General features: G+C 38.2%; 1 long non-coding RNA gene and 1 pseudogene across 17 annotated transcripts in view; one reads left to right on the top strand and one right to left on the bottom strand.

The window, feature by feature from the left end:
• The window catches only part of LOC112870852 (uncharacterized), a 56,554-nt gene that overhangs the window by 30,495 nt on the left and 9,367 nt on the right, over positions 1–16,692 (bottom strand). For 10 of the 17 annotated variants that reach the window (XR_015243521.1, XR_015243520.1, XR_015243522.1 and 7 more), the window contains exons 3-4: positions 6,780–6,841; positions 6,014–6,193 (exon numbers count right to left, since the gene is read on the bottom strand). This is a non-coding gene — a long non-coding RNA (uncharacterized LOC112870852). Of the gene's footprint in view, positions 2,720–5,233; positions 5,558–6,013; positions 6,194–6,779; positions 6,842–16,692 lie in introns of those variants that run through there. The other 7 variants (XR_015243536.1, XR_015243524.1, XR_015243535.1 and 4 more) reach the window with 5 other exon arrangements.
• LOC112870763 (density-regulated protein pseudogene) lies at positions 13,714–14,633 on the top strand (annotated as a pseudogene).

Below are 16,692 nucleotides of genomic sequence, written 5' to 3'. Positions count from 1 at the left end.
AAAAAATCAAAACTATTTTTTATTGAAAATAATTTTGCATTGTGTAACCCAAGAAATTCTTTTTCTTAAGCCAGTTTGCACTGGGTTTTGTATTATTTCCAAAGGAGTTGTTGTAACAGTTATGTTACATACATACAAGTATGCCTATGACCACAGTCCCTGCTACTCTGGCTTAGAACTGTGAATGGTAACCCCAACTGACATGTAAAAGTGCTCTGTATCTAGTAGGTGCTCAATAAATGACAGCTTGTTAATAAACTCTGATAGGTTTTAGCATGCAAATATTTTTGTAAATTTTACAGAACAGTAATGAATTCTCATATTCTGCCATCAGTTGATATATTTTAGTCTTTTTTTATTCTCTGGAGAAGAAATGACCCCATACATTTTGTTTCCTTTCCTTTTTTTGTTTTTGTTTTTGTTTTTTTGCTTCTTTTTTAAAGGTTAGCTGCTGTTTTTGTGAGCATGTAGTTCTGTATTTCTTGTGGTCCCCTGATGAATTATGAGCAGGTATTACCATAATAGGTTACAGTGACTGAGCTACTCACTATGTGAGACTGCATGCTTCAGATTTTATTATTGTCAGCAAAAAATGAGGGCAAATGAAGAATGCTGGGATACAAATGTAAAACATCACTGTCTTCCTTTTGTATTAGTTTTTATTTTCCCTGTGTCTTCTCCTTGATTTTCTCCCTGCTCTTAATTGGGATGTCAAGGTAGTTAAGGAACTAAGATAGATTTGAGGAAAATATGCTTTTGATCTGAGAAGATTCTTTTCATTAAATCCACCATAATATACATACAACTAAAGAACCAGTGCATTTAATTTCTAAACATTTTCAAGAGTCACTATCAAAATTCAACACATCCTGATAGTTTTTGATGTTTCTAGAAAAATAGAACTTTGAGACTCTAATTGGTTTCGTAAAAATCTCCACCTATGAGGAACTTCCTTCCAGCCCTATTTACCATTAACTACCATATTCTTGGAATAGGATTCTTTGAGGTTAATATTAGAATACTTTCACTGTAGTTAAGCCAAGACAGACTAAATACTTAGCTAGTAAAATTACGTTCCAATTTTATTCCAAAGCCCTCATTCATTTTCCCCCAGTTTTACTGAGATATAATCAACATAGAACACTGTATTCCTTTAAGATGTACAACATAATGATTTGACATATGTATATACTGTGAAATGATTACCTCACTTTTTAAGTTTTTGTTTTTTTGTTTTTTTGTTTTTTTTTTTTGAGAAAGAGAGAGGGAGAGAACAAACAGGGAAGGGGTAGAGAGAAAGGGAGAGCGAGGATCCCAAGCAGGCTCCGGACTATCAGTGCACAGCCTAACGTGGGGCTTGAACTCACAAACCATGAGAATATAACCTGAGCCAAAACCAAGAGTCCGATGCTTAACCGACTGAGCCACCCAGGTGCCCTACCTCACTTATTTTTATTTTATTTTTGCCAAGATGGTTTTCAGAAATCCTACGGCATGCAAACTTGTTCATCCTGTGAATTTCCAGGAGTAAATGTTCAGAAATAACTGCTACATTGTAGATATTCAGAAGAATGTTATATATAACTCAGGGGGTATTATTAGGTTAAGTGCTAAGAATAACAAATAAATGCATTTATTTGGGTGAGTGAAAGCTCTGTGAAGGTCCAGGTTTTAGGTTTGTTTCATGTTCGTGTAAACAGTTTCTCTCTCAAGTGAAGAAAAGTGCAATAAGAAATTTGCAGAGCTCTATTTGAGCATGATCCAAATTATCCTTTAAAAACTGCTGCTACTGAGGGGTACCTCAGTCAGTTAAGTGTCTGGCTTTTGATTTTGGTTCAGGTCATGATCTCGGTTTGTAAGTTTGAGCCCTCCATCAGGTTCTGCACTGACAGTGTGGAGCCTGCTTGGGATTCCCACTCTCCATCTCTCTCTGCCTCTCCCCTGCTCTCTCTCTCAAAATAAATAAATAAAATAAACTTTAATAAAAAAATAAAGACTGTTTGGTGGGCAATGTAAGCTTTTGAAATGGGTACTTTTAAGAATGAAAGAGGCTTTATTTTTAAATTCAAGTATAATTTAGTAATAGTGTTGTTAGGCATTCTTTTCTTTGCCCCCTGTATAATGGTTCTTCAAGTATCTGGATAAGGTAAAACCCTTTCTAAACCAATCACCTCTAACAAGTATTGGGTATTCATCTTTCTGCCACAAGAAATCTCTATTTAGTCTTCGGACCTAGCCACCTGTCCTTATTTATTTCCAGCTCAATACCTATGACTTCATCATAATAGGTATCTTTTTTGCTCGCCTCAAGCTTGCCCACTCTTGGAACATCCATCCCTCTTGCTGTCTGGAATGCCCACCTCACAGGGATCCTATTGGCATTCTTCTCTGCTAGATCTTATTTGCCATTCTTTTTCCATCACACTGCAATATTATCAACTAATATGTGTTTTTTTCCAAACCTCACACATGGAGTACATCTGGAAAAGGACTCCCATTCTGTGATGTGCAGAAGAAAGGTCCAAACGACCTCACTCCCAAAGCTGACAGCTGGTGGCAGATGCCAACTGGAAGTTCAGCTGGGGCTGTTGCCCAAAGGTTTCAGTTCTCCTCCATATGGCCTTATCTAGGCTTCCTTGCTGCAGCAGCTGAGACCCAAGCAGGAGAGTTCAAAGAGGACAGGCTTTGAGGTGGTGTTCCACTGCAGCTAATGTCAAACCTATTTTTTTGATAGAACAATCAGATATGAGTTGTTTGGTTCAGAAATGCATAATACCAGGGCAGCTCCAAGAGAAAAATACTGTTTGATAAAACTGCTAAAACTAAACATCAAAGGAAAATGTATACCTTATTTTGAAATGCGCTTTAACAAAGTAGCCCGAGGAAAGAATGTAAAGAAACTTCTACCTTGAAAAGGGAAAGGTCGGTTAGTTACTCCAGTCCTATGATGGGTTGGTAATCAAGGACCTTGAGGAAAGGACAATCTGAGCTGAAGGGCTTAGGTCTAAAAACACAAATGGGGGTCAGTTTAATAGTCTTCAGGGATAAAGGGATGGATCCATTTATACAGGAGGGAGACATGTACTGTCTTAAGACCAAGACAGCCTACCAGAAAGGTGAAGTGGAATAAGGCCCATGGATGTCCACAAATGAAGAAGGGTTCTAAATGACCAGTGGATGGTGAAAGTTCTCCTGGTGGGGAGATATTTTGGTTGTAGACACTGTAAAGTATTGACCCCAGAAGGGAAAGGTGGAAAAGCTGGCCAAAGGGTCTGGGGAATATCCCGGAAGAACTAACTCTCTGGGGATGGTGGTTTCAGAAAAAGAGGGGCCCATGGGGCGAAGGACAGGGCTGGGTCTGGCATCTAGTGACATCTGCATGCACCAATATTCAACTGGTCAGGACTACCAACTCTAGTCCTCCAGAGAGCTGCAAGCTGAGACAGCAAAAGTCCAACAGGGCTGGGTAAGATGTCAGTGTCTGCAGCTTACTCAAGGTGACAATGGGCATATCACAGCAAACCTAAGAGGAACTGTCTGTGTTCCAGTGGTTTCCATACCTCTTAGCTGCCTGGTTCCAGACCCTCCACCAACACTGTGTGCTGGGAAAGACAGTTACTCCTCCAGGACCTTGGAAGAGAAAGTAGCAGAAGAAAGGTGGCACAGTACAGTACTAAGGGTACCACTTGAGAAATTTTTCCACCAAGGTGGCAGTAGATTGCCTACATGTAGACAGAAAGACCTGGATGCCAATGGTCCTGCTTCTTAGGGCCTCATGTGACCTGCTAGGTTTGAGGTGCTTCACATGAGCTTGCATCTACTGGTGAAAGTGAGCACCATTAGGCCAGACCCTACATCACTTTGGTCAACTGTTTGTCTGACCTAAGTTCTCTAGGCTTCTTCCACACAGCACCTGAACTAAAGCCACAGACACTGAAGCATCCTACTTCCTTGTTAGACTGACCGGTCATCACACAGCTGGAAAATACAAGTTGGAAATGATACCTAGTCCCCTGTGGGATTCCTGTAGGGTGGGAACCAGCTGGAGTCAATGCACCCCACTTAATAATAAATTCCCACACCATAGCATAGGGCCTTCCAGAGCAGTGACCTTAGAGGTGTGAGTTCCCACCCACCAGCTGCAGGTCTCATCAGCCTTGGAGCTCTGGAATGGAGAGATCATGTCATGTGGTGAGTCTTCCTCAGGCCTGGGGTCTCTGCAGCCTCTGTGAAGTGGTAATGTCATAGATGGGCTTACATATCTTTCTTTGGACCTTTTTCAAGGGGGCACTTAAGCAATGGCTGTGCTGTAAGTTTAGGGGAGGGCAAGAGCCATCTGCTGGAAGCACCTGTATGGAGCATGTTCTATCCCCACAAATGGAGCCTTCAAAAAGGGAACCTGAACAGGAACATTATCAGGAATGTTTGGAGCCCACTGTGGGCTGAAATTGAAAGAATTTAAGTGCAGGTGCACTCTGGTTCCATTCACTGTATCAAAGTCAGGTTGTTGCAGCCTTTGGTTTTGCACTTCGACACCAGCCTTTCAAGGTGTCAAATTTAGAACTTCTGTGCTGTCAGAGGCAGCTGGCTCAACATCCAAATGTTCAGCAAAGGTAAAATGAATTTTCATAACTGCCTGACAGTGTCTCAACTGCCAGTCCCTGTGGGACTTTCTTCTGTAGTGTTCCCACCTAAGAAAGATTAGCCCAATCTTAATGCTAGTCAACAGATTTGGGCAGAGTCCAATTGCTGTTTCCTATTTCAAATTATATTGTACTTTGGTGAAAAGACTCCATTTCAATGCTACAAAACTCTAATTTCAGCTTATTTGAAAACTTATGTGGTCTCTACACCCATATGTTTTCTTGGTTTTGAAGGGAACAGTGAAGATAAAGGGAGCATGATACTCATGGTTACACACTCACAAAACTTTGAATTTTCCCTATACTAGCACATAATTGGGTATATTCCTAATAAGGAGCACATTACCAGGGTTCGTTCATTCTTTTTCTTTCTTTCATTTTATTTTTTTCAATATCAGACTTCTAACACTACTTAGGAGGTCGGGTGACATGAGTGATTGTAATAACAGCAATGAGTAATAAAATGTAATTAAATCTTAGTAAATATATACATATATATATACACACACACATATATACATGTGTATATGTATATATACACACACACATATATATATATATATACATATATATATATTTAAGGTTTTTAAGTAATCTCTATACCCAACATGAGGCTTCAACTCACAACCCCAAAATCAAGAGCTACACACTTTACTGACTGATCCAGCCAGGTACTCCCTTATTAAACACTGTTATGAAAATTTAAAAAGAAAGGATAGAAGGAAGGAAGTGAGGGAGGCAGGGAGGAAGGAAAGAAAACTAAGGGGCAACTGGGTGGTTCAATGGCTTAAGCTTCCGACTTCAGCTCAGGTCGTGCAGCGTTGGTGGTATAGTGGTGAGCATAGCTGCCTTCCAACTTCAGCTTAGGTCATGATCTTCCAGTTTGTGAGTCCAAGCCTGCATTGGGCTTGCTGCTGTCAGCATACAGCCTGCTTCAGATCCTCTGTCCCCCACACCCTCCTTGCCCCTTCCCCACTCTCTCACTCTCTCTCTCTAAAATAAACATTAAAAAAAATTTTTTTAATAAAACTAACATGATTTTAACATTCAATGTCCAGCTAGTTGCCAATTTTTTTCATCTAGTTGACAATGTTAACAGCATATTTCATGTGTATCAGGTCTTGGCATACATGTAGAGGACTTTAAATACAATATAAATTAATATTCATAAATGTTTCCAAAGCTTTGCAAACACTGTGCTAAACTAATTCATGAGTGATTCTGGAACCACTCACTGAAATATGAAGAGAAGCAAGAAATGGATGCGCCACACTACTGGCAAATGGTCATTGTTATGTAAGAATCCCTTGCATTCATCTATCTGAAAGGATCTGGCAAAAAAATGTAATTTGCTATGATGTCCTACTTACATGCTTCTGCTTCTCAGAACCTCTCCACTCTGCAGTAGTATCCATCTCTGATGTTGGCACAATGTCACAATGCACAACTGGGGAGCCATCATAGCATTTGGATGCAGTCACATTTTCTTTTGAGGACATCAGAATATGTCCAAGATAAGAGATGTCTTGAAGTGTTAATCTCCCTGGGATCTGAAGGGTAGCAGAACACACCACTTCAAAACATATCATTTTGGCATCAGGATTATTTTGAGCTGAAGGCAACTGAGAAGAATCAAGTATAAAAAAAAGCTTTCTTTCCTCCCCCTATTTGCCTAAAAGCAAAACATAAACTCATAAAGGTATTCCCCATCTTCTCTCAACCAGAAAGAACAGAAGTTAATGACCAGAGACAATTCTATACCCTTACCAGCTCGGAGACTACACCAGTGGAATCTCCATGACAAATTTTACTAATTTTATGTTCCATTAGTTCCCCATATATTTGCCTTCCCACAATTTGCTGCCCTAGAAACTCAATTCCTTTGTTTTATCACTTCTCTAAACATTTATTGTTCTTTTGTTAAGATGCTATATAAGCCATGGAGCACCTGGCTGACTCGATGGTAAGAGTGTGTGACTCTTGATCTCAGGGTCATGAGTTTAAGCCCCAAGTTGGGTGTAGAGATTACTAAAAAAAACTTTTTTAATGCTAAATAAGCCCAAGTTCTAATCATCCCTTTGAGTTACTTATCTCTGAGTACTCCCACATATATACACGATTCGCATATTAACAAACTTGTTTTTCTCTTGTTAGTCTGTCTTTCATCAGTCTAATTTGCAGGGCCTCAGCCAGAGAACCTATGATGGTAGAAGGAAAAGAACTTTCACTATCAACAATATCCAAACTATAGAAAGAGCCCAAATGTCCATCGATGGATGAATGGATAAAAAAGATGTGGTATATATACACAATGGAGTATTACTAGGCAATCAAAAAGAATGAAATCTTACCATTTGCAACCACGTGGATGGAACTAGAGGGTATTATGCTAACTGAAATTAGTCAGTCAGAGAAAGGCGAATATCAGATGACTTCACTCATATGAGGACTTTAAGATACAAAACAGGTGAACATAAAGGAAGGGAAGCAAAAATAACACAAAAACAGTGATGGGGACAAAACATAAGAAACTCTTAAATATGGAGAACAAATAGAGGGTTGCTGGAGGGGTTGTGGGAGGGGGGATAGGCTAAATGGGTAAGGGGCATTAAGGAATCTACTCCTGAAATCATTGTTGCACTACACACTAACTTGGATATAAATTTAAAAAATAAATTAAATAAAAAATACAAAAAAAAAAAAAAAAGAGGAAAACCATAAAAAGAAGAAGGAGGAGGAGGAGGAGGCGGAGAAAGAGAAGGAAAAGAACTTTCTCCTGCCTCCTACAGGCCTTACAAGTTTAGTGTTTGTGGTATGTGTGGGCCACTGAGTACAGGGCCCTCTTGCTTAGGTCTAAAAGTAAATACTTCCTTATTGGGTTCCTATGATAAGCACCAAATACAGGCCATTTCCCCCCAATGGACTATGTAGTCCAAATGTAACCATGGTAAAAGCATGGCCATTGGAAAAATGAATGCCCCAATAAACCTCAGCAACTCCCTGATGTTGCTATTAACTTAAAAATCACCCTATACTGACTAAACCTTCCAGGTTTCCTTCTGGGATGCCCGGAACTAGTTGATGCAGGAATCTTCTACCAAACTGCCTCCATATAGGACTAATTGCCTGAATTATCACCAAAAGCCTATAGCCTATAGTCCTTAGGAAGTCATACCATAGAAAGGATGCATCCAGAGTACCCAGCTACTCCCTAAAAGATCTGTGCTCCAATGGAAGCCATCTCTTCATGTTAAATGGGCCCCCTAGATGTGTTTTGATGAATTTAACACCTTAATTGCCCCAAACCTAATTTTTCAGTAACTGGAAATATATAAAAATAAGGTAATTTCACACTATTCAAAGAAATTATTAAAGGCCAGGGAGTACAGAACTTGTCGGCTTTTTGGGGGAAAAAAAAGAATCTTAATGTTGCAGGAGTAAATATTAAAATCTAAATATGTGTAAGTGAAAGCTCCGTTTTAACATATAATCTCTGTTTTGCAGATAAAATAATTTTACCCTCTAAAAACAGTTTATAATGCTACAAATGTGTTACAGTTTCTTAAGTTAAAAATAAATATATGTATGTGTGCATCTATATTTAAGGTCTGAAGAACAACTGCCCATTTGCCAGTCAATTAAAATACATATATACAAATAGGTCTATACATATATTTTCAAAAGTAACATCATGAAGTTTCAATTCATAAATATGTATGAAATGTGAAGAATTTGTTTCTGAATATTTTGCCTGAATGTATTTGTGGATTTATTTAGCCAAAAAGATAACTTGCCAGTGTGAAGGACTGTGTCTGATGCTTAATATTCTATGAATTAAATTATTTTATAGTCAACTTTATAAAAGCACATCTTAGGGGTGGGTACCTGGGTGGCTCAGTTGGTTAAGTTACCGACTTCAGCCCAGTCACGATCTTGCCGTTTCCGAGTTCGAGCCCAGCATTGGGCTCGACAGGCTCTGCTGACAGCTCAGAGCCTGGAGCAGGTTTCAGATTCTGTGCCTCCCTCTCTCTCTGCCCCTTCCCCACTCATGCTCTGTCTTTCTCTCTCAAAAAAAAAATAAACATTAAAAAAATTTATAAATAAATAAAAGCACATCTTAGGCTCAAAAAGAGAAATCTAACTCTGGGTTGGTAAGAACAAGCCATAGGGAAGGAATGGATAAAAAAGCATGGCCCTGAAGCCAGACTCCTAAAGGGGGAAAACTGGGATTTAGACAATCCTACCTGCCTTGAAGGTGGTAGAGTACTAGAGAGAAGGAGCCTAGTTCCTTAAATGAATGCATGGAGCAGAACCTCCACCAATCCATGTTAAGACTGTGATGTGAACAATAAAATTTTATTGTGTTGAGCACCCTAAAATGAGGGGTATTTGCAGTAGTTTGCCTAAAAATTCACACAATTATTACAAACCTAACAGAACTGTTGTCAGGATTGAAGGAAAATAATCTTGCCTAAGAAAAGCAGCTCAGGTTTTAGAAAGATGAATGTCAAATCAATTGCTGGAAGCCAAGCTATCCCAGCCTGAGCGGCAGGGCCCGGGCTGTGGATGGATTCGTGACTGCAGGGCGGCCCATAGACAGTGAAGCTTCTTGTACTCCCACTTTTAGGTAATTTGGCCTTAAAACTACCTGGGGTATTGTCTGTTGGGGAATTGCCCTCAGCAGGCCCCTGGGAAAAGAACCATTAGGGAAGAAAAATAAGGTTCCGCAAGAAATTGTGCGGCCTTACATTTAGCCCTTGCCATCCCCCATGGAGACTCCTCTACTTACAGGAAGGATAGCCTCATACCTTTGCCAGCAAAGGCAGCCAACTAAGGAGAGACATATGGATTTGAAAGCCCCACTCCGGCAACTAAGGAGTGTATCTCTGGGCACAAGTGACTTCAACCCCTAGGCCCACCTGGCCCCCCGGAGGCATTCCAGATGATGACTGAACCTAGTCAGTTAAGGTATAGAATGGTTCACTGGTTCCTAGGTGCATTGTCTCTCTGAGAATGTATGGGGCATGGGTTTCTAAGGCTTTTTCAGCCCCTTTCTGGCACCTCGGACCGAGGCGAACACATTGTTCTTCTGGCCTCATGTGGTTAGGAGGTCATGTCCCTGTAACTGTTCCACTTGAGGTGTTGAGAAATGGAGGGCCTTTCACGAGAACAGCAAAGCGAATGCTTTGTAGATTATAGATAAATGCAGATGCATAATGGAATAATGTAAGAAATTAATCTATAATCAAAGGGTATGCGGGAAAGTTAGGGGAAAATCACCATGTTATTTCTTAAAGGTTGTTTACACATAGGAACATTTTTTAAATTAGGTAATGTTAGAAAAACATAGATGACGTATGTTACAAGGAAATCACTACCATATATAATGCATGTTTACTACAATAAATCGGCCAGTTCAACACACTGCTGTTGTCTGTGTCCATTTTTATTTTTTGTTTTTATTTTAGTTTTTTATTTTAGTTATTTATTTTTAGTTTTTTATTTTAGTTTTAGTTTTTGATTTTAGTTTTTTATTTTCTAGTTTTTTATTTTAGTTTTGTTTTATTTTCACCGACGCCGTTCTTCCTTTGGGAACCCCTGGACCTGCTGGAGCTGGACTCTGGCAATCAATGAGTCCTCTTTTCTATGCTAAATGATTCATTAATAAATCATACTGGCTCCCTAAAATAATTGTTCCTTTAAACATCTAAATGATAAAAAAAAAAAAAAAAATTGTTCCAAATTAGGGAATTTAGCATTAAATACTCATCAAATTTCAAAAGGTGATCAAATACATTATAATGAATCTAGGAAATTTAATATTTTAATTTTTAAAAATTAACTGTGTGTTTTCTCTGTTGTGATTAGTACAGTCTGTACACAATGAAAAATTGAAATTTGGGGGCATGGCACATTTGGTTGATCCATGCAAGAACTTGCATTCCTGAAGTAATACAGAATAGCTAAAGGTTTAAGTAAATATATGGGATTTCAGTCAAATGTATTATAATTAAAGTATATCTTTAAAAAAAACCATACATTTCATGAATTTGCTTTAGCAAAACTCAAGAATAAAACCACCCAAGTGTTTTTAACTTAGAATTTTGTAACTTTTCAGGGCTCCTGGGTGGTTTAGTCCAACTCTTGGTTTCGACTCAGGTTATGATTTCATGGTTCATGAGTTGAAGCCACACATTGGGCTCTGTGCTACCAATGCAGAGCCTGCTTGGGTTTCTCTCTCTCCCCATCTCTCTGCCTCTCCCTCATTCGCACTCTCTCTCTCAAAATAAATAAATAAACTTTATTGGAAAAAAAAAAGAATTGTGTACATTTTGATTCAGGTCTCAAAACTACAATCTGTTTTAAGGAAATAATCCTACGGAGCAATGTGGGAGTTTAGAGGTTCCTTTTTATTTTTTTTTATTAAATTTTTTTAATGTTTATTTTGAGAGAGGGAGAGAGAGAGAAAGAGAGAAAGGGAGACAGAACACGAGCAGGAGAGGGGCAGAGAGAGAGAGAGAGACAGAATCTTAAGCAAGCTCCAGGCTCTGAGCTGTCAGCATAGAGCCTTACACAGGGCTGGAACTCATGAGCCATGATATCATGACCTGAACCGAAGTCAGACATTTAACCAACTGAGCAACCCAGGCGCCCCTTTAGAGGTTCCTTTTAATGCCATGATTTCTAGAGTTGTTTAGGCCTTTGAACAATTTATGAAAGCAGTAAAAGGGCTTTGTAAGACTTCCCCTGAATTTCAAAAAGTTTACTAGGTATTGTGGTATAAATGAACGCGCACTGACCGTGAGTATGACAGATGTGAGTTCTTTAGTCAACTTGCTCTTTGATAAAGTCAATTAGGGGCACCTGGGTGGCTCAGCTGGTTAAGGGTCTTACTTCGGCTCTCATCATGATCTCACAGTTTTTGAGTTCAAGCCCCATGGAGGGCTCTGTGCTGACCATTCAGAGCCCAGAGCCTGCTTCTGATTCTGTGTCTCCCTCTCTCTCTACCCCTCCCCCACTCGCACTCTGTCTCTAAAGTAAATAAACATTAAAAAAATTTTTTTTTAAATCAATTATTTCACTACAATTTCTCATATGTAAAATAGTGTTAGGAATACTAACTCAAATTTCCTTTGTCAATTCCACTTCAGTAAAGATGAAGGGCAAAAAGTAAAGAATACTTAACTCAAGGGTGCTGGGTGGCTCAGGCCATTAAGCGTCTGACTTATGCTCAGGTCATGATCTCATGGTTCATGAGTTCAAGCCCTGCATTGGGCTCTCTGATGTCAGCACAGAGCCTGCTTCAGATTCTCTGTCTCCCTTTCTCTTGGCCTCTCTCATGCTCTCTTCTCTCTCTCTCAAAAATAAATAAAAATATTTTTTAAAAGAAAAGAATGCTTAACTCAAAGGATTGTGGTAAGACTTATATAAGATAATGTTTTTAGAGTCTGGCATATTGAAAATATACAATAAATGGTTTTTCTCTCCCTCTCTCCAATAAAAACTATAGGCAACATTTACTAACTAGAAGGATGGATAAGATAACCTGAGTTACTTTTTTTAAATTGCTATTACAGCAGTTCAATATGAGATAATTTCCTTCAGAAATATTATTATACTGTTATTATTCTAAAGTCCTATTTTGGCAGTACTATATGTATATGATGAAAATATCTGAAAAACAATTTCCTTCTAACATTGTGTTCCTTTTGGTAACCAAATTGTCTTAGAATCTATGCATAACCATAAAAAACATCAATAAAAATGGTCCTTGGGATAGAGAACCACAGGATTAGTATGTCAGCATGTATTCTCAGAAATGAACACTAGATGGCAGCTTTTAGACAAGATCGTCTGGGTAAAATGACCCATTTTTCTCCACTCCTGACAAAACCTAAGCCAAGTCTTCTTTGAGCATGGAATCTTTCTTACCCAGGGGATCCTGCTTCCAGGGGCCTTCCCACTTGCCTCCATCAAGATAGCAGTTACTAACCTTAAAAATGAAGCATCTGTAGAGGATTATGTAGAGAAAAGATTAAATAAAAAACAAATAAACAATAACTAACCTCTAAGCCTGTCCTTGTTTTATACTTTATAAAGTCCCTCCATTATACTTTACTTTCCTTTTTAAAGAATCAATACAAGGTGATTTCATCTCTGCGGTGATGAAGAGGGTAGAGCAGGGGGAGAAAGGAATCTTCCTCAATCAATTCTAAAGACCTCTGTTCATTATAACAGCAAGTTTTTCACCTTGTACTTGTTCTTTTTAAAAAATCTTTCTACTCTACTTTTCTTTCAACAAGTGTTTACAGTGTAAGATTTGGTATATGTATCAGTCTGTCACTAAGGGTGGGAGATTAGAAAATATATTTGGTTAAGTTCACCACCACAGGCTCATGAGGGAAATAAGACAGCAGCATAAATTTCAGAGTAAGGTACCCTTTCTGGCATGTACATTTTATAAGCACAGCACCAAAGTCTTATTAAGTAGCATTTTATCATCTTATATTAGGGTAAGGAAAAAGGAAGTGCACTACTATGAGTCCCTACTACATAATGGGTGCTTTACAAAGCCTGCACCATATTAGGTAATTAATACCTTTTACTCATTTTTTGAGATGAGGAATGTTTTTTAGGAAGATTAACTAAAAGGCCCAAAGTAACACACAGGATGGTAACATCAGGAACTGAAATTAAGTCTGCCTTTTTTTTTTTTATTATTATGTTTGTTTATTTTGAGAGAGAGACAGAGACAGAGTGCAAGTGAGGGAGGGGCAGAGAGAGAGGGAGACACAGAATCCAAAGCAGGTTCCAGGCTCCCAGCTATCAGCGCAGATCCCTATGCAGGGCTCCAACCAACAAGCCGTGAGATCATGACCTAAGCCTAAGTCAGTGGCTCAACCGACTGAGCCACCAGGTGCCCCAGACTGCTTCTTAAAGAAGGCACTGTGAGTGAGATGTTAATTCTGATAACTTGAATTCATTTCTGCCTTAGGAAGATTTTTTTTCTCTTTAGCAACAGTTCCTTCTGTATCCTAGACAAGGGTCAAATTACAGTGGAGCTGGCAGTAGAGGCAGCAGGGGTTGCGTGACCACCTGGGTTTTTGAGATGCCTGCTGATATTTCTGAATCTGGTAGGCATGATTGCAAAGGAGAGCTGGGCAAATACCAAGTTAGATGCAGACTACCCACTTTAAGTCCTCTACTGTGGAGTCTGTTCATTACCAACAGAGTACTGTGAATATATGCCTGATGTCGCTAAATGTGAACAGTGGTTAGAGAAGAATTTTCCAAATGAGTTTGCAAAACTTAACTATAGAAAATTCACCCAAACAAGAGGCTGGAACTAGTGAGGGTCAAGGCACACCAGGGGAAGAAGAAGAGAAGAAAAAGCAGAAGACAGGTGGAAGGGGTCAAATAAAGCAAAAAAAGAAGAATGTACCACAAAAGGTTATGATAGCCAAAATTCCCAGAGCAAAGAAGAAATATGTAACAAGAGTATGTGGCCCTGCAACTTTTGAAATTGATCTAAAAGAAGTACAAAGATTTTTTGCTCAAAAATTCTCCTGTGGTATCTCAGTAACAGGAGAGGATGAAATCATCATTCAGGAAGACTTTACAGATGACATCATTGATGTCATTCAGGAAATATGGCCGGAGGTGGTGAATGATGGTAGTATCGAAAATCTTGGAGAAGTAAAGAAGTGATTTTGAAAATTTGTCCCTATTTAATGATTTGAACTGAGAGTAGATATGGCCAAAGGGAGAGAGGCCTTTTAAAAATATATATATTTATCCTACAGTAAAACTGTAGACTACTCTCACCCTTGGCATTTTCACTGTTCTGTATAAGGCTGCGTGTTCTTTTAATTGCCAAAGTCTAAAAAACAGGAGAAACTGTCATGCTTGCGCATGAAATAGAATTTAGTCAAATAAAAATTTTTGGTCATTTAGTACTGACTTTTTCTCTTTTTAACTTTTTATTTTTGGAAAAACAGATTTTTTTGTGCAAAGCTTTTCTGTTTATTATCTTAAAATAATCATGATTTAATGAGTTAATTTTCTTAAAATAATCATGATTTAATTAAATCATGATTTGAAGCTGAGTAATGTTTTAAAGAATTTGAATTTTGGCTTAATCATCATTAATATTGTCTCCTTGCTTCTTTGGTGTGATAGTTTTGAGATGCTTGGGCATCTACTAGATTTGTGGTTGAATTTCCTTCACTGATACCAAGTTCACTTCGTGATCACAGTAAATTAATGTTGGTAGGAGTTGTTCACGTTCTGGAGATTATTTGGTAAAGTATACTAAAGCCTTAAAACCATCTGCAGTCTGACCCAGTAAGCTACTTAGTTGACATTATCCTAAAGATAGAATCATTCTTGCTTAAAACCGTGGGTGAGGATGTTCACCACAATGTTACTCATAAAAAAATTGCAACTGATGTAAATGAACAATTGAGAAATGGTTAGAGAATGATGGTGTACCATATGGTAGATTATTCATATATTTTTAAATATTTTCCAAGAATACTTTGGAAACATGTTTGGTAATGTTAAATAGGGGGGAAGACCCCAAATCCATTTTATACATTACTATCACCATTGTTTTGAGTGAAAGGCCATTCAGAGATGCTGTGAGTTCTTGTTCTAGCTATAAATTCTGAAAATAAAATTCTACCCAATTGGAAAGAATATACATCCATGCTCTCTCTCTCTATATACATAGGTAGTCTGAGAAATAACAATTGAAATAAGTCTTTCTCACAAGAGAAACAGTGACAATGAATTTTAATGAATGCACTAAATGAACTTAAACTTTGCACTTAATAAAGGTCTCAAGTCAGGTGCTACAAATTGAAAAGAAGACTCCTGGTATTTTAAATTGCTATAGACACCTTTAACAAATTTAGAACCCATTGTTTATTGCCCTACAAATTACAACCTTGAATGAATAAGTGGTGTTTTTCTTAAATACTAAAATCTTAGAAAAAATGTGTAATAAAGATAAATTAAGAAAATGAAATTCTGTATTAACTGTGAATTTTACTAAATATGAGTATCTAATGAAGCAAATTTATCCATCAAGACCATTTGATATGTATTGTGTATGTATTCTGTTGGTGCTAGAAGGTATCTATGTACCTGTATCAACCATGTGACTTCATGTAAAGATTCTCAATGTTCACAGTTCTTGGCAAATGCAGTTTTAATACATATAAAGCCAGCAGTGGATGTTACTGCAGGATAATGGAGGATTAAAATTGTCCTTGTGTAAAAAAAAAAAAAAAAAAAAATTTTAGTGGACTTTGTTACAGAATGGCAATGTTATCTTCTTGTTTTGTATTAATTTTCCAGATATTGAATTCTCTGCTTTTACTGTTTTATTTCAACTAATTGTTCCTGACCTTTCTCATTCTGCCATCTGATCATAGGGTACGTTAGTTTCCTAGGGCTATATAGTAAATACTACAGACTGGGTGGCTTAAAACAACAGAAATTTATTCTCTCACAGTTCTGGAGGCCATAAGTCAAACATTAAGGCATCAGCAAGGTCACACCAACTCTAAAGTCTCTAGGGAAGAATCCTTCCTTGACTCTTCCAGCTCCTGGTGGTTGCTAGCAAATTTTGGCATTCTTGCCAGATGACAGCATCACTCCTATCTCTGTCCATCTTCCCTCTGTGTATATCTGTGTCCAAATTCCCCTCTTAGGACACCAGTTGCTCTAATTCAGCATAATCTCATTTTAACTTGACTACATCTGTAAAGACCCTATTTCCAAATAAAGTCACACTTACAAGTTCCAGGTGGACATGGATTTGGGAGATATACTATTCAACCTAGTACATAACATTTGTTTTTAGTTTCTTCATACTCTGCTTTAGGGTCTGTTTCTAGTTAAACCTGGAATAATCACAATGAACAGGACGACTCTTTCAACTTCCTTCTGTGGTCTTCCAACTTCCATCTACAATCTATGATTTGTGAGTGGCTGGTATCACTTTATCTTGCCTAGTGAAGCATTTCTGTCTTCATGTTCTAAT

This window comes from Puma concolor, chromosome D4 (genome assembly GCF_028749965.1).
Source record: "Puma concolor isolate L17-30 chromosome D4, mPumCon1.1.hap2, whole genome shotgun sequence".
Classification (NCBI taxonomy): Eukaryota; Metazoa; Chordata; class Mammalia; order Carnivora; family Felidae; genus Puma; species Puma concolor.
This window is presented reverse-complemented; position numbering and strand designations above follow the sequence as displayed.